This window comes from Bos grunniens, chromosome 9, assembly GCF_055505025.1.
Source record: "Bos grunniens cultivar Pamir isolate PY7600 chromosome 9, Bosgru_T2T1.0, whole genome shotgun sequence".
NCBI lineage: Eukaryota > Metazoa > Chordata > Mammalia > Artiodactyla > Bovidae > Bos > Bos grunniens.
The window spans coordinates 46,418,461-46,434,438 of NC_141173.1; positions in this window are offsets into that span (position 1 = coordinate 46,418,461).

A 15,978-nucleotide genomic window follows, 5' to 3' on the forward strand; every position below is an offset into this window, starting at 1 on the left:
CATTGTAGTTTAGTGGAAAGTTATTCCTCTTGATAGAAATCAGGCTGATGCCCCTGATACCTTCAACAATGAACCAATGTGCTCTGAAGGAAAAATAAAAGTTATAAATATTCAAAGCAAGTATGTTGAAAATACAACTTTATTTCTTTTTATGCTTTCTGTAACTTTTTGCTAAATGGCTGCATTTGCCTCATCTTCTAATTTTTACAACCTAATTACAATATAAGGCACCCAAAGAGCTCAGAATAGAAGATTCAGTCAACTGCAGTTTTATTGTTGACACTGATTTCCAGTACCATGCAAATGGGCCCACCATTCATTCCTGATCAGTTACTGTCTTTGTAGTTGAAATTTGCCTTTTGTTTTTGCATTCTCCAAAGGGGCTTCCTTGGTGTCTCAGTGGTAAAGAATCCACCTGCCAATGCAGGAAATGTGGGTTCAATCTCTGGGTCAGGAAGATCCTCTGGAGAAGGAAATGGCAACGCATTCCTGTATTCTTGCCTGGGAAATCTCCTGGACAGAGAAGTCTAGAGGGCTATAGTCCACGGGGTCACAAAGAGTTGGACATGACTTAGCAACTAAACAACAACAATATCACTTGCTAAAGCCTCTTTTTCCTTTAAAAGTTACTTGTTTTCAAATATTATTGCTCTAGCCTTTGGATCATGGGTATAATACAACTCCTGGGATCTCAGTTAATGTGAGAAGAGCCAGTCTTGAAAACCTTAGGAATCCTATTCAGCCTGAACACAAAATTATTTCAAGAGTTAAACGTCACTAAAATATTCAACAACAAAAACTTATTATATGGATGAGGTTTTTCAAACACTTGTATTTTTCAAACCAAATTCTGTATCAGTCAGGTTTTAACCACAGAAGTAGAATTTATATCTATCTGTATTATGTATATAAACACTGGATACATATTTAAAAATTTGTTTTTGTTTTTGTTACAGAGAACTGGCTTATGCATTTGCAGAGACTAGTTCAACAGTCTCTGTAAGGCTGTTGTCTTTACATCTGCTGCTGGAGCTTGACATCCACAGACGAGGCAGTTAGGAAGGTGAGATCACAAGCAGGCTGGAGCCCACAGGATGAACTCAAACCCTGTTGGCTCCTGTTGCTTCTGGCTTAACTGATGCGTCTGTCCTGCGGAAGCTGGGGCCATTTGTCAGAGTTAATCCCAGGTACCTGGCCCAGGAGTTAAAGCTGCTGAAGGAGATCCAGGTAGGTAATTTATTTTGAGCCTGGATGTTTCTGCACATCAGCCAGATGAGTCAGCAGATCAGCAACAACATGTGTCAGCTGCAAAATGGCTGCATCGTTCCCGCTCTTCCTTCGTTCATCCTAGCAGCTCAACTGGAGAACAAGTCCCTTCATAAGGAGCTGAAAGAACAGAATGAAGAAGCTGGTCCTAGACCAAATAAGGAGGAATGTGAGGTTCTTAATATAAAGGAATGTAGCAGCGTGTGGTTTATATTCCTAACATAACATTTTCTGACATATCACAATGGTATGTTTAGTATTCAGCTCACATATCTTGCATAGCTCACATGCAGCCTTCCCCTTCATTTAGAGAATGCATTTTTGCTCATTATTGTTATACCCCTTGTTCTCCTTTGAATCTCACCTCAACATTTCATCAGTGGCTAAAGCATGTGAATTCTAGTACATTCCTATGTCCTTTGGATGGAGTGGAGTGTGAAATAGCTGACAAAAATTACAACTCAGTAGTGGAAATGGATTAACTACTAATAAAAAATTTCACAGTTACTTTTTGTAATATGACTTAAATTTAGTGGCTAGTATTCAGAGAGAAAAAAAGGAAGCAAATGGAATTATGAAAAGTGGATGGAATTGATTTTTTAAGCATAAGGAATTGTGAGGAAAGACACAGCCATACTGATATAAATGCAGCTTCCAGTAAATCTCATTCCTCTTAGCCGTAATTATGAAAATCCTCTTGAGCATTTCAGTCTGTTGTGAGCTGCTTTGCTGTTTTTCACAACAGAGACAATTTCAGTTATCTTAGAAATCTGGAGCAGCCTTCAGCTTGATGCCCAGAAGACTCGCTGGTACTGTGCTCGGGGTCAATTGTTGCTTAAACTACTTTTAGAGTCTATTCAACATGACAAGCAGATCAATCTTTTCAATTCAGAACTGATGAAATTCTACATTTTAGAAAGCATTGCCTGGAGAGTATGAATTCAATAGATGTTTTTGAGGACCATTTGGTGTTTCTTTAGACTGTTGTACTTGGGCTTTTCTAAATGCAGAATACTAAACCCATTTGGATCTTTTAAACAGGCTTAGTTCTCTCAATATATACTTATTGTTCCAGAGTAGAAGGAATTAATCTTAGAACATCATCTTGTCGTTTAACTAAGTATTGGCACTGATTTTAAGTAGTTGTGTAAAATAAGGAAATTAACATCATGGTTTTATTGATGCATTTTTTTTAAACTTACAAATCACATGCTGAGGTATGCATAAATGAAAATGCTAGGGTAAAATGTACTACTTCTAGGCTATCACAAGAAAGATGGAAACTCACATTATTTACCATTTAGACTTACAATCAAAGAGCTTTCATACTTGAGTGTAACTAATTATACCCCAAAATAGATTGGCATAAGAGCAAATGGATCTTAGACAGAAAGTAGAAAGCAATAAATAGGCACCAGCTGGACAAATGACACCTGCAGTGTAATCAACCAGGATTAATTTTATGTAGCTAAAACATTCATCCTACTTAACAAAAGAATTTGTGGAAATTTTTGAATTTTTGGTTATACTCCCTGAAATTGTTTTTAATTGACTTTTTTTGTGGACAGATGCAGAAAATGGAAATTGAGGTATGATCCTGTGAAAAGGATGCCTCTCTATCAATATTAAGGAGATAGACTTGGGTAGGGAGCAAAGAGTGTTGACCTGCAGTGCTGGATTGAAGGATGGCCTTGGTGAAGAAAATTCCTTTTTCTATATTTACAGGTAACATTATATTATGTTGTTGGGAAATATGAAATATTCCAACAAGAATTCCTTACTGAGGTGATCAGTGCTTTCCACCAGCACATGATAAAATAAGGGTCAGCCCCTACCTAGTTGCTCTATTTGTCCAAATACTAAATCTGTGATTTTGGCATTGATATTTCAAGTAAACAATAGTTGAATGGAATAACTACGAGATAAGCAGAGAAAGATGGAAAACACCTTTGACTGGGCTACACACTGGGGACACGACAGTGAATTTAGGGATATGTAATTTGTAACTGGACTTGGTTTTAAAAACCTCTGGTTTTAACATGAGGTATCTTGATTGTGAAGGCCATCAGACATTTTAATGTTTTTGACGGAAATGCTAGTGTTTGCTCTCCATTATATTTGCAGTGTGATTGGGAAAGGTTTAAGTTATGTGCCTGACTGTGGAGAGATCAGAGATGCACTACAAGCTGACTGATAGCAGGAGAGAATGCACTGAAACATTTTTGTACTCTGCATTTTGATTGGTTGATGATTTGGCTTCTCAGGCTGCTGAGGCTGCAAAAGGAGTGAGGAAAATGAACCAGCCACTAAATTTCAAAACACTGAGGAGGTCAGAGAAGCTGGGGTTATTATCATCTCTCAGCGAGCACATAAAGCATTAAACGTTTTTGGCCCCGTTTTTGTGACAGAGATTTTGACAAGAACATAAAACAAAAGCCTCACAAATTCATGCTGCTGACAATGATTATAACACGACCAGGGAATGGTATAAATGTCAACATTTCTTGAATCAATTTGAAGATGGTGGTCTGGCAGTCTTCCGCAGACACTGCAAATTATTACATTAGAATTTCTCCACTTATGATTGCAGTACTGGAAAAGGTGAAGGAGTTTCTATGCATGACCAAAAAAGGATTTTTAAAAACTCACCACCAAATTCTGAGAAGTAATAGATTTTCCCAGAATTACAAGACACGTTTCTGAAACTTCCTGAAAAGTATATAAAACAAAGCTAACAATTTCTAGAGGTTCATATAGTAACATTTAGATTCAAATTAACCTCATGGTTTTGATGATTTAAAAATATTTTACTAAATCTTTCTGTAGCAGCTACATAAATTATTTCAAATTTTTACTTAGCCTCTTCTTACCAGTGGCTTTTTGTGAAGTTATTTTTGGTTATAGAATAATGCCTTTTTACAAAATATCCATACCTTTGTTGGTTATTGCAAAAAACAGATTCTTTTTAATCATGTGATAGAATACCAGATTAATAGAAATCAGCATTTTGGGTTTAATTTGTACCAAGTGGGTATTAAATACAACTTTTAAAAGCATGAAAAAGCAGTGAGTGTACATTATCCTAAGTTCATCTGCATCTTAAAATTTCTTGAAAGGAAAGGAACATTTTAAATCGCTCCTTGATCCTAGCGTTTATCTGAAGAGTCCAAGGAACCACTAGGTGTTGCTCTAAGACAACTTCCTATAGACAAACCAGCAAATTGCTTCACGGTCTCAAGATTTCATTGGTCATTGTAATTTTCTTAAAAATGCCAAGTTTAAATCTGTCTTAGAAAATTAGCTTTAAATAGTCTGTGATCATCTATTAAATGTATAATGCATGCACACATACCTCCCATATGCGTTGTAAATGAAAATCAAACACACACACACACACACTCACACATATATGTGTAATACTGATGGTTGTATTCATTTAATACCAAAATAATCAGTTTAAGTGTGGCAAACACAACTGCTTTTTCTGTTTACTTAAGCAGTCCCCAACTGTTGATTTGGTTGACATTTCTGAACTGAGGAATTGTTTAGTGTTAGGGGAATGGAACCTGTGTTTTAGTTCAGGTTTCTTACCTTATCAAGCAGCTCCCTCAAAAGGACTTTTGGATCTGGGTAGTATGATACCCATTCTCCTTCCCTATCTCCCATATTCCCTCTCAGTTTATAATCCAGTAACCCATCAGGGATTCTGACATTTGGCACACACAGGAAATGAGTTTTCTTAGCTCATTGATGTTTCTCCCATAGTTGAAAACTACTCTGTGCCCTGGCTTGGCATATTTATACTGATCATTACAAAAGCCTGGATGAGAATATTAGAAATGTTATAATATGAAAATGGAGTGAACTAGAACTTCAGGGAAAATACTGAATAATACCTGGTTTCTGCACAAGAGTTTTTGTGGCTCTCTATTTTACAGGGCTCTACAGTTTTGTGAAGGAGAAAAGGACAAAAATGCTTTGGTAAACAGAACATGGATAAAGCATAAGAAATGACCAAGAACTGTCTCTTTGAAACCAAATCATTCATGGTTTCTTATCTTTTAATTTATATGAAGAGATATAAAATATTAAACTATAGTGAATTATCATTTTGCTTTCATTCCATTTTTTATAAAAGCATTTTTGGTAGGATATTTCCAAAAGATATAAAAAAATCCTCTTGATGCTATTTTTGATTCTACATTGGCTAAAATCAACTAAAATCAATGCATCAAGGACTCAAACTAGATTTTGCCAAGGAAATAGATGTTGATCTAATACCTTATATATCATCAATGATTATGACAGATCACCTATTGATATAGTTTTCCTGGAAAATTATAGAAAGTTTGCAGCCTCAAAAATATCAGAGCTCTAAACAATGTCATATATTTTTTGTCATCTTGTGTATACAGTTATCCTTAGGTAAAATATTTAGACTGCATTCATATATACCAACTTTACTAATATATTTGTGCCAAATGTACAAGGTCTTAATTATCTTGGAATTTGCCTATGTTGGATACTTTTTAAAGACAAGAATTTTTGTCACAGTAACACATTCATTAAGGAAACAGCTTTTTGGAACCAGGGAGCTTGAGTTTGAATCCTGACTTAGTCATTTTCAAGCAGATTAACTGTAAAGTTTCAGTTTCTCAGCCATTACACTGGGAAAACTTCCCTGGTTGCTTAGTTGGTGCAGAGTCTGCCTGCAATGTGGGAGACCTGGATTTGATCCCTGGGTCGGGAAGATCTCCTGGAGCAGGGCATGGCAATCCATTCCAGTATTCATGCCTGGAGAATCCCATGGACAGAGGAGCCTGGTGGGCTACAGTCGATGGGGTCACACAGAGTCAGACACGACTGAATGATAGCACATACATGGTACTCAGGGTGTTGTTCTAAGAATTACAAGAAATAAAACATGTTAAGGACCTGGCTTTCCATATTTCCTGCATAACAGAAAATATCCAATAAACATTACATTGAACTCTGTCCTGTGTTTGTATTTGATCTCAAGGAGATTCACAGTGTTCTCCAGAAGTGACTATCGCAAATTGCTGAAATTTATCCCCTTTAAAGCACTGAATGCCTTTTCTGTTTTACTCTTTCATATGGAAATCTGTTGAAATATAGTGCATATTTTCAATATTTGCTGACCTGACTATAGTCATCATGGTTTAACCATTTCTAGATGGCTCAGGACCTAAAGAATGGAGACGAGTTATAATATTTTTGCTTTTGTAAGATTATCTTTAAGTCATTACTGCTATGTGAGGGATCTGTAACTTTTCCCCAGGTGATATCATGTTGGTTTACTTTTGGAGTTCCTATATTTACTTTGCAATATTTTTCTATCTTTTCTGTGGGTTATAATTGGAAATTAGAGACAGAAGAGAAGTGAGATGATGCATATAGCACATAATATAGCCTTGGGAAACAGTTTCTCTGTTTGGGAGGCAGGAGCTGAGATGTGGTGAAAGGGATGAGATTGGTGCATAAATTCTCATCTATACCACTGCTGCTTATTGGCATTTTTTGCTCACCTTCTGGATGTTGGCTGAGTTCTGGATGATGAAGGTTTAATAGGTGCTACTTCTGAGTCAATAATGTGTTACATCTTTTCTTGCTGAACCATGTGAGACTTGACATGCCCTGTACTAAATGAAAAGACATTGCTATTACCTAGAAATGCAGCATCTCTATCTTAAACCAGTGTCCCATCCTTCATATGTAACCCCCATCATTCAACTATCTCTCTTCCCTTCATCCTATCTGCCTCTTCTCAAATACTTTTGAACTTCTAGGGTTTTAACCTTTTCAATTTTTATTCATTATCAGTTTCTTTTGTTTTTACTGCCTTCTCTAGCTAGAGCAGATGACATGATCTCATTGCTTATAATTATTAATGCATTATTTTTGAAACTGGGCTCTCTTACTTATTCCCTCCATACTTTTATTTAACTCACCTAAAACATTTCAACTGTGTATCATTGCAATTGTTTTACAGTGTGGCTGTGAGCAGTGTGGAGATGAGGGGCAGGGTTACAGGAAAGATATAACAGATTTAGACAACTCTACAGATTGGGGATAGTCAGAATGATAAGACCTCTGCAAGGACCATTGATTTCCTTTTAGGTTGCTAGTCATCTGCCTCTCTGTTCTCTGTAACACTGTCACTATTTTCATTTGATTTCATATCCTTCCACAGCCTCTTAGCAAACCATTTAACTTTTTCCTTCCCGGTGTGTGTGTGCTCAGGTGCTCAATCACGAGCCACTCTTTGCGACCCCATGGACTGTAGCCCACAAGGCTCCTTTGTCCATGGACTTTTCCAGGCAAGAATACTGGAGTAGATGACTGTTTCCTACTCCATGGTCCTTCCCAGAATAGAAGTTATTACAGACTTCTCAACTTCTTGAACACTGTCATTATCCATCTATCATCTTTCTTTCTTTTCCATGAGTTCAGTGGATGAATTATCTCTTCTCTGCTTGAAAGCATCCTTCTTCCTGTGCCCTTCCTACTATTTCCTTCTGCTCACCTCAGCCCGTCAATGGTGTACTCTCTTACCTCTCTCGTCAAACCTTCTTCCCTGCTGAATCCCTAAGGAAACATTTCTTTCTTTTGGCTTCCCCTGGCCAAATCTGTATAAACCTCAGCATCAAAATAAATAACGAGAGTAACCTAGTAACCTGTAGATTAAAATAAGACCCATGAGTCCAAAAGGATTTAAATAAGTACATGAAAAATGAAAAAGTAGTGGAAAAAACGTCTTCCTCACATGGCAACAAATAGAAGACAGAATTGAATTAGAAAGTCAAAATTTGGCAGCTGCCTATTAATGTTTCAGATAAGGATCATTTATGAAGGTAAAAATTAGTGGGTGAATATTTTTAGGACTAACAGGACATTTATATAGTCTTAAAAACTTTTCCTACAAAACACTTATTAATACAAAGATGTAATTAGTAACTTTACAGAGGAGAAAACTGGCGACACCACCTGAATTAGTGATCACAGTTAACGTCTCAGCAATGAGACATAGAGATAACTGCACTTCCTAATATGGAGTGATGAGAAGACAGCAATCTTATCTTTGTGGTTTAAAAAAATGTGTAACATGAATCTAATTGTGAGACAACCTTGGCCAAGCCAAAATTAAGAAACTATCTTCAAAAATAAATTAGTTTTCAAAAATATCAAGGTCATTAAAGAGAAAGACTGTGGAGCTTCTAGATTAAAGGAGAATAAAGAGACATGACAATATGTGATTCTAGATTAGAGCCTGGAATAAAAATTTTTTTTTCTTTTGCTAAAAGGACTTCAGTGAAACAACTGGAAAAAACTTGCATAAGGCCTGTTGATTAGATAGTAATATTATATTAGTATTTTCCCCCAGCTTTAATGAGATGTTACTGACATATAACATGTACAAGTTTAAGGTGTAAAATGTGTTGATTTGATACATGTATATGCTGTGAGATGATTACCACAGTAAGATTAGTTAACACTTCCATTCCTTCACATAATTATCTTCTTTTGGTAATAACATTTAAGATTTACTCTCTTAAGAACTTTCAAATATATAATATAGTATTATTAGTTATAGTCACAATTCTATACATTATATCTTCAGAATTTATTCATATTATACCTGGAAATTTGCACCTTTTGACCAATATCTCCCTCTTTTTTCCAATCACCAGTCTCTGGCAACCACCATTCCATACTCTATTTCCATGAGTTTGGCTTTTTAAGATTCTACATATAAGTGGAAACATACAGTATGTGTCTTTGTCTGACTTACTTCACTTAGCATGAAGCTCTTAAGTTTATCCATGTTGTCACAAAAGGCAGAATTTCTTTTTGGTGGGTGAATAATGTTTAATTCACATTTTAAAAATTCTTTCATCGTCAGTGAATACTTGGATTGTTTCTATGTCTTACCTGTTGTGACATGGAACATGTCACACGGATTACACATATCTCTTCAAGGTTGCAATTTCATTTTCTTCGAATATAGGTCCAGAAGTGAGATTGCTGTGTTGTATAGTAGTTCTGCTTTTCCGTGCTGTTTTCCATAATGGCTGTACCAATTAGATTCTTACCAACAGTGCATGTCCTGACCATCACTTGTTATCTCTTGTTTTTGATGATGGCCATTCCAGCAGCTGTGAAATGATATCTCATTGTGGTCTTCATTTGCATTTCCCCAGTGATTAGTGATATTGAGTATCTTTTCATATATGTGTTGGCAATTTCTGTTTTTTTTTTGGAGAAATGTCTATTCAGGCCTTTTGCCACATGAAAAGTTGGATTATTTATTTTTGCTATTGAGTTTTATAAGTTCCTTGTATAGTTAGGATATTAACCCCTTATAATATATCTATATAGTTTACAAATATTTTCTCCCATTTTATAGGTTACATTTTCACTTTGTTGATGGTTTCCTTTGCTGTGCATAGCTTTTTAGTTTGCAGTAATCCCATTTGCTTATTTTTATTCTTGATACTTGTATTTTAGGGGTCATATCCAAAAAATTATTGCCAAGAGCATTAAAAGAGCTTTTTCTGTAAGTTTTCTTTTAGTAGTTTCATAATGTTGGGTCTTACATTTAAATCTTTAATTAATTTTGAATTAGTTTTTGTGAGTCATGTTAAGATAGGAGGAGTCCAGTTTCATTTATTTGTGCATGAATATCCACTTTTCCTAGCAGCATTTATTGAATAAAGTGTCCTTTTCTCTTTGAGTATTCTTGACTCCTTTCTCACTTATTAGTTAACTATGTATATGTGAGTTTGTCTGGGCTCTTGATTCTGTTCCATTGTTCTATGTGTCTATTTTTATTCTGTTATCATACTGTTTTGATTACTATGGCTTAGTACTATAGTTTGAAAGGAGGGCATGTGATTCCTTAGGATTCATTCTTCTTTTCTCAAGGTTGATTTGGCTATGTGGATTCTTGTGATTCAGTACAAATTTTACAATTGCTTTTTTTTCCCCTTTACTATGAAAAATACTACAGGGATTTTGTTAGTGATTGCATTGACTCTATACATGGCTTTGAATAGTACAGACATTTTAACAATACTAATTCCTCTAACCCATGAATAAAGGAGACCTTTTAATTTATTTTTGAATTCTTGAATTTCATTCATCTTATATTTTCAGAGTATAGATCTTTCAATGCTTGGTTAAATCTATTCCTAAGTATTATTTTTAATGCTATTATAAGTAGGATTTTTTTTAAATTTCTTGTTTCAGATAGCTTACTGTTAGTGTATAAAATGCAAATGATTTTTCTGTGTTGATTTTGTACCTTCCAACTTTACTGAATTCATTTGTTAGTTCTAACAGTTTTTTTGTTTTTTTAAGAATTTTCAGTGTTTAAGATCATATCATCAACAAACAATTGTACTTCTTTCTGATTTGGGTAGCCTTTATTTCTTTTCCTTGCCTAATTTCTCTGGCTAGGATTTCCAGTATATGTTGAAAACAGTGGTCAGAATGGGCACTGTGTTTTTGTTTCTGATCTCAGCAGAAAAACTTTAAGCATTTCACTGTTGAGTATAATGCTAGCTGTGAGTTTGTCATATATAGTCTTTATTATGTTGAAGTACATTCTTTCTATATCAAATTTGCTGAGTTTTTTTTTTTTAATCATGAATGGATGTTGAATTTTGTCAACTGTTTCTTTTCCCACATATTTAGGTGATTAAAATAATTTGATTCTTCATTGTATCAATGTGGTGTATCATACTTAACATGATATGTTTTTAGGAATTTATTTCTTTTAAGTTGTCAAATTCATTGGCATTCTCTGCCTTTTGATTGGATAATTTAATCCACTTATATTTAAAGTAACCATTTATAGATAAGGCATCCCTTCCCATCACTTCATGGCAAATAGAGGAGGGTGAGGAAAGTGGAAGCCATGATAGATTTTATTTTCTTGGGCTGCAAAATAACTGTGGACTGTGACTGTGGTCATGAAATTAAAAGATGCTTGCTCCTTGGAAGGAAAAATGACAAACCTAGATAGCGTGTTAAAAAGCAGAGACATCATTTTGCCGACAAAGATCTGTATATTCAATGCTATGGTTTTTCCAGTAGTCATGTACAGATATGAGAGCTGGACCATAAAGAAGGCTGAGCACCAAATTGATAAAACCAATCAATCCTAAAAGAAATCAATCCTGAATATTCACTGGAAGGACTGATGCTAAAGCTGAAGCTCCAATACTCTGGCCACCTGATGCAAAGAGCAAAGTCATTAGAAAAAACTCTGATGCTGGGAAAGATTGAAGGCAAAAGGAAAAGGGGACGGCAGAGGATGAGATGGTTAGGACAGCATCACCAACTCGATGTACTTGAATCTGAGCAAACTCTGGGAGGTAATGGAGGACAGGGGAGCCTGGTGTGCTGTAGTCCATAGGGTGGCAGAGTCAGACATAACTTAGCGACTGAGCTGAACAGTACACTAAGGACTTCCTAATGACCTCTTACTGTTTTCTGGCTAGTCTGTAGTTGTCTTATTCTTTTCTTCTTCTTTTGCTGTCTTTCTCTGTAAACTGATGGTTTTATGTAACGGTTTGTTTTGATTCCCTTCTCTTTATCTTTAGTGTGTTCACTGTAGGTTTTGCTTTTTGGTTACCATGAGGCTTACATAAAACATCTTATAGGTATTATAGTATATTTAAATGTGGTAACAGCTTAACTTCAACTGCTTGCACAAATTCTACTCTCTTACTACCTACCCTCCGCACATTTTATGTTTTTGATGTTTAAATTTACTTTTTTTTATTGCATGTGCATTAACAAATTATTGAAGTTGTAGTTATTTTTAATACTTTTGTCCTTTAAACTTTTGTAGTAGAGTTGTTATTAACATACCACTACTCTGTTATAGTATTAGAGTATCCTGAATTTGACTATATACTTACCTTTATCAGTATGGTAATGAAACACTATTTTCTTGTTACTAATTAGCATCCTTTCATTTCAATTTAAAGAATAAAGCAGATCTAGTGGTGGTAAAATACCCCTTTTGTTTGTTTGGGACTGTCTTTGCCTCTGTTTCATTCCTGAGAGACAACTTTGCTAGGTAATGGTTTGGAAGTTTTTTCTTTTAGCACTTTGAGTGACCTATCTCTTGACCTCCAAGGTTTCTGAAGGAGTCTGGTGGGTGCTGGGGTGGACCAGCTCTGATGCTCATGGTAAAGTTGGGCACTTCCTTCCTTCTCTTTCTATAGGGAGGGTATCTGTCTTATATATGTGCATGGGGTATCTGGGTAACTGGATAGGGTGAATCTATGTTTCCCACTCTTTTCAATGCATCTAATCTTATTTCTGTGATTCACCTAAGTGCTTAACCCCTCACCTGGAATTCTTGGTAATTTTGAAGGTATTTTTGTGCATAAATAGTTGTTAAAGTGGTGTTTCTGGAGGAAACTGCTAGAAATTCCAATACCACTATCTTGTTGATACCCCTCTCATCTGAGTTGTTTTACTGTTGATGTCCTGATTTTGATAATTGTGCTGTTTATAGTAAAATGTTATTGCTTTTTAGTAAAATACTAAAATATTTAGAATATTGGGGTTAAAGGGGTGGCATACTCTTAACATGATTCAGAAAACTTAAATATATACCCACAATAAAGCAAATACAATAAGTTGTTAACATTTGGAGAATCTGGGTTAAGAACATATGAGGATACTTTGTACTGTTTCTACAGCTCTTTTGGATGATTTAACTTTAGAATGGACAATTAAAAAAAGAGATCACAATGTTTTAATTCTACATTTCTTTCTAGGTATTACACATTCAGTATGTTTTTTCTTTGTAGCCAAAAATTGCTGAGAAATTAGCCTTCACTTCTTGTATCCACCTCTTTATTTTTCTACAGCCTGGATTGTACCTCTCAGCAAGTGAAATTCCTTTCTTCAAGGTAACCAGTAGTCTCTCAGCTGCAAATTCCAATGCAGCTTCTCAATGCCATTATTACTTTACCCTTAACAGTATTTACATCATTGACCTTCTTCTTGATACCTTTTTTTTTTTTTTTTTGTGAGCTACACTCCTATATCTAACTCTTAACCTCTTACCAAAGCCCTCCATAATCAAATGTTCTGATCTAAACATGTTACTTTATCTCTCCCCCTTTCCTCTTTACTTGCCTTAAATGTGCCCTTCTTCCCCTCTATTTTGGGGAATGACACTGCAGCATACCTACTTGGATCAGAAACCAATCTGCCTTCAGTTCAGTTCAGTCGCTCAGTCATGTCCTACTCTTTGTGACCCCATGGACTGCAGCACGTCAGGCCTCCCTGTCCATCACTAATTCCCAGAGTTTACTCAAACTCATGTCCATTGAGTCAGTGATGCCATCCAACCATCTCATCCTTTGTTGTCCCCTTCTCCTTCAGCCTTCAATCTTTCCCATCATCAGGGTCTTTTCCAGTGAGTCAGTTCTTCACATCAGGTGGCCAAAGTATTGGAGTTTCAGCTTCACATCAGTCCTTCCAATGTATATTCAGGATAGATTTCCTTTAGGATGGGCTGGTTGTATCTCCTTGTTGTCCAAGGGACTCTCATGAGTCTTTTCCAACAACACAGTTCAAAAGCATCAATTCTTCAGCACTTAGCTTTCTTTATAGTCCAACTCTCACATCCATACATGACTACTGGAAAAACAATAGCTTTGACTAGATGGACCTTTGTTGGCACAGTAATGTCTCTGCTTTTTAATATGCTGTCTAGGTTGGTCAAAACTTTACTTCAAGGAGCAAGCATCTTTTAATTTCATAGCTGCAGTCACCATCTGCAGTGATTTTGGAGCCCCCCCCCAAAAAAAAAAATTCTGTTTCCATTCTTTCTCCATCTATTTGCCATGAAGTGATGGGACCAGATGCCATGATCTTAGTTTTCTTCAATGTTGAGTTTGAAGACAACTTTTTCACTCTTGTCTTTCACTTTCATCAAGAGGCTCTTTAGTTCTTCTTCACTTTCTGCCTTAAGTATGGTGTAATATACATATCTGAGGTTATTGATATTTCTCCCAGAAATCTTGACTCTAACTTGTGCTTCATACAGACCAGCGTTTAAGCAGGGTGACAACATACAGCCTTGATGTTCTCCTTTCCCAATTTGGAACCATTCTGTTGTTCCATATCCAGTTCTAACTCTTGCTTCTTGACCTGCATACAGATTTTTCAGGAGGCAGGTCAGGTGGTCTGGTATTCCCATCTCTTTAAGAATTTTCCACAGTTTGTTGTGATCCACACAGCCAAAGGCTTTGGCATAGTCAATAAAGTAGAAATAGATGTTTTTCTGGAACTCTTGCTTTTTCAATGATCCAACGGATGTTGGCAATTTGATCTCTGGTTCCTCTGCATTTTCTAAATCCAACTTGAACATCTGGAAGTTCATGGTTCATGTAAAGAGAAGCCCCAGCAAGATGGTAGGAGGGGCGAAATCATGTTTAGAATCAAACCCCATACCCGCCAGGGAAGCTCAGAGGGCTCAAACATACCTTGTATGTACCAGAACCCAGAGACCCCACAGGGACTGAGACAGAACTGTGTTTGAGTGTTTCCTGAGGAGGTACAGGTCAGCAGTGGACTGCTTCAGGGGCAGGGGCTCTGGGCACAGTAGATCTGGGTATGGCATAAGTTCTCTTAAAGGAGGTTGCCATTAATCCCACCATAGAACCACTTGAACTTACACAGGACTGGGGAAACAGACTCTTGGAGGGCACAAAGAGAAACTTGTACGTACCAGGACCCAGGAGAAAGGAGCAGTGACCCCACAAGAGACTGACCCAGACTTGCCATGAATGTCCAGGATTCTCCAGCAGAGGTGTGGGTTGGCGGTGGCCTGCTGCAGAGTTGGGGGCACTGAGTGTAGCAGAGTATGCATGGGATCTTTTAATGGAGATAATCTTCATTACTTCCACCATAGTTTAAGCATAACAGGGAGGGAACACAGCCCCACCCATCAACAGAAAATTGGATTAAAGATTTACTGAGCATGCTCTGCCCATGAGAATAAGACCCGGTTTCCCCCTCAGTCAGTCTCTCCCATCAGGAAGCTTTCATAAGCCTCTTATCCTTCTCCATCAGAGGGCAGACAGACTGAAAACCACAAGCACAGAAAATCAATCGATCTGATCACATGGACTACAGCCTTGTCTAAATCAGTGAAACTATAAGCCATGCTATTAGGGCCACCCAAGACAAACGGGTCATGGTGGAGAGGTCTGACAAAACATGGTCCACTGGAGAAGGGAATGGCAAACCACTTCAGTATTCTTGCCTTGAGAACAGCATGCACAGTATGAAAAGGCAAAAAGATAGGACAATGAAAGATGAACTCCCCAGGTCGGTAGGTGCCCAAAATACTACTGGAGATCAGTGGATAAATAACTCCAGAAAGATTGAAGAGACAGAGTCAAAGCAAAAACAACATCCAGTTGTGAATGTGATGGGTGATAGAAGTAAGGTCCGATGCGATAAAGAGCAATATTGCATAGGAACCTGGAATGTTAGGTCCATGAATCAAAGCAAATTGGAAGTGGTCAAACAGGAGATGGCAAGAGTGAATGTTGACATTTTAGGAATTAGCGAACTAAAATGGACTGGAATGGGTAAATTTAACTCAGATACCCATTATATCTACTACTATGGGCAAGATTCCCTTAGAAGAAATGG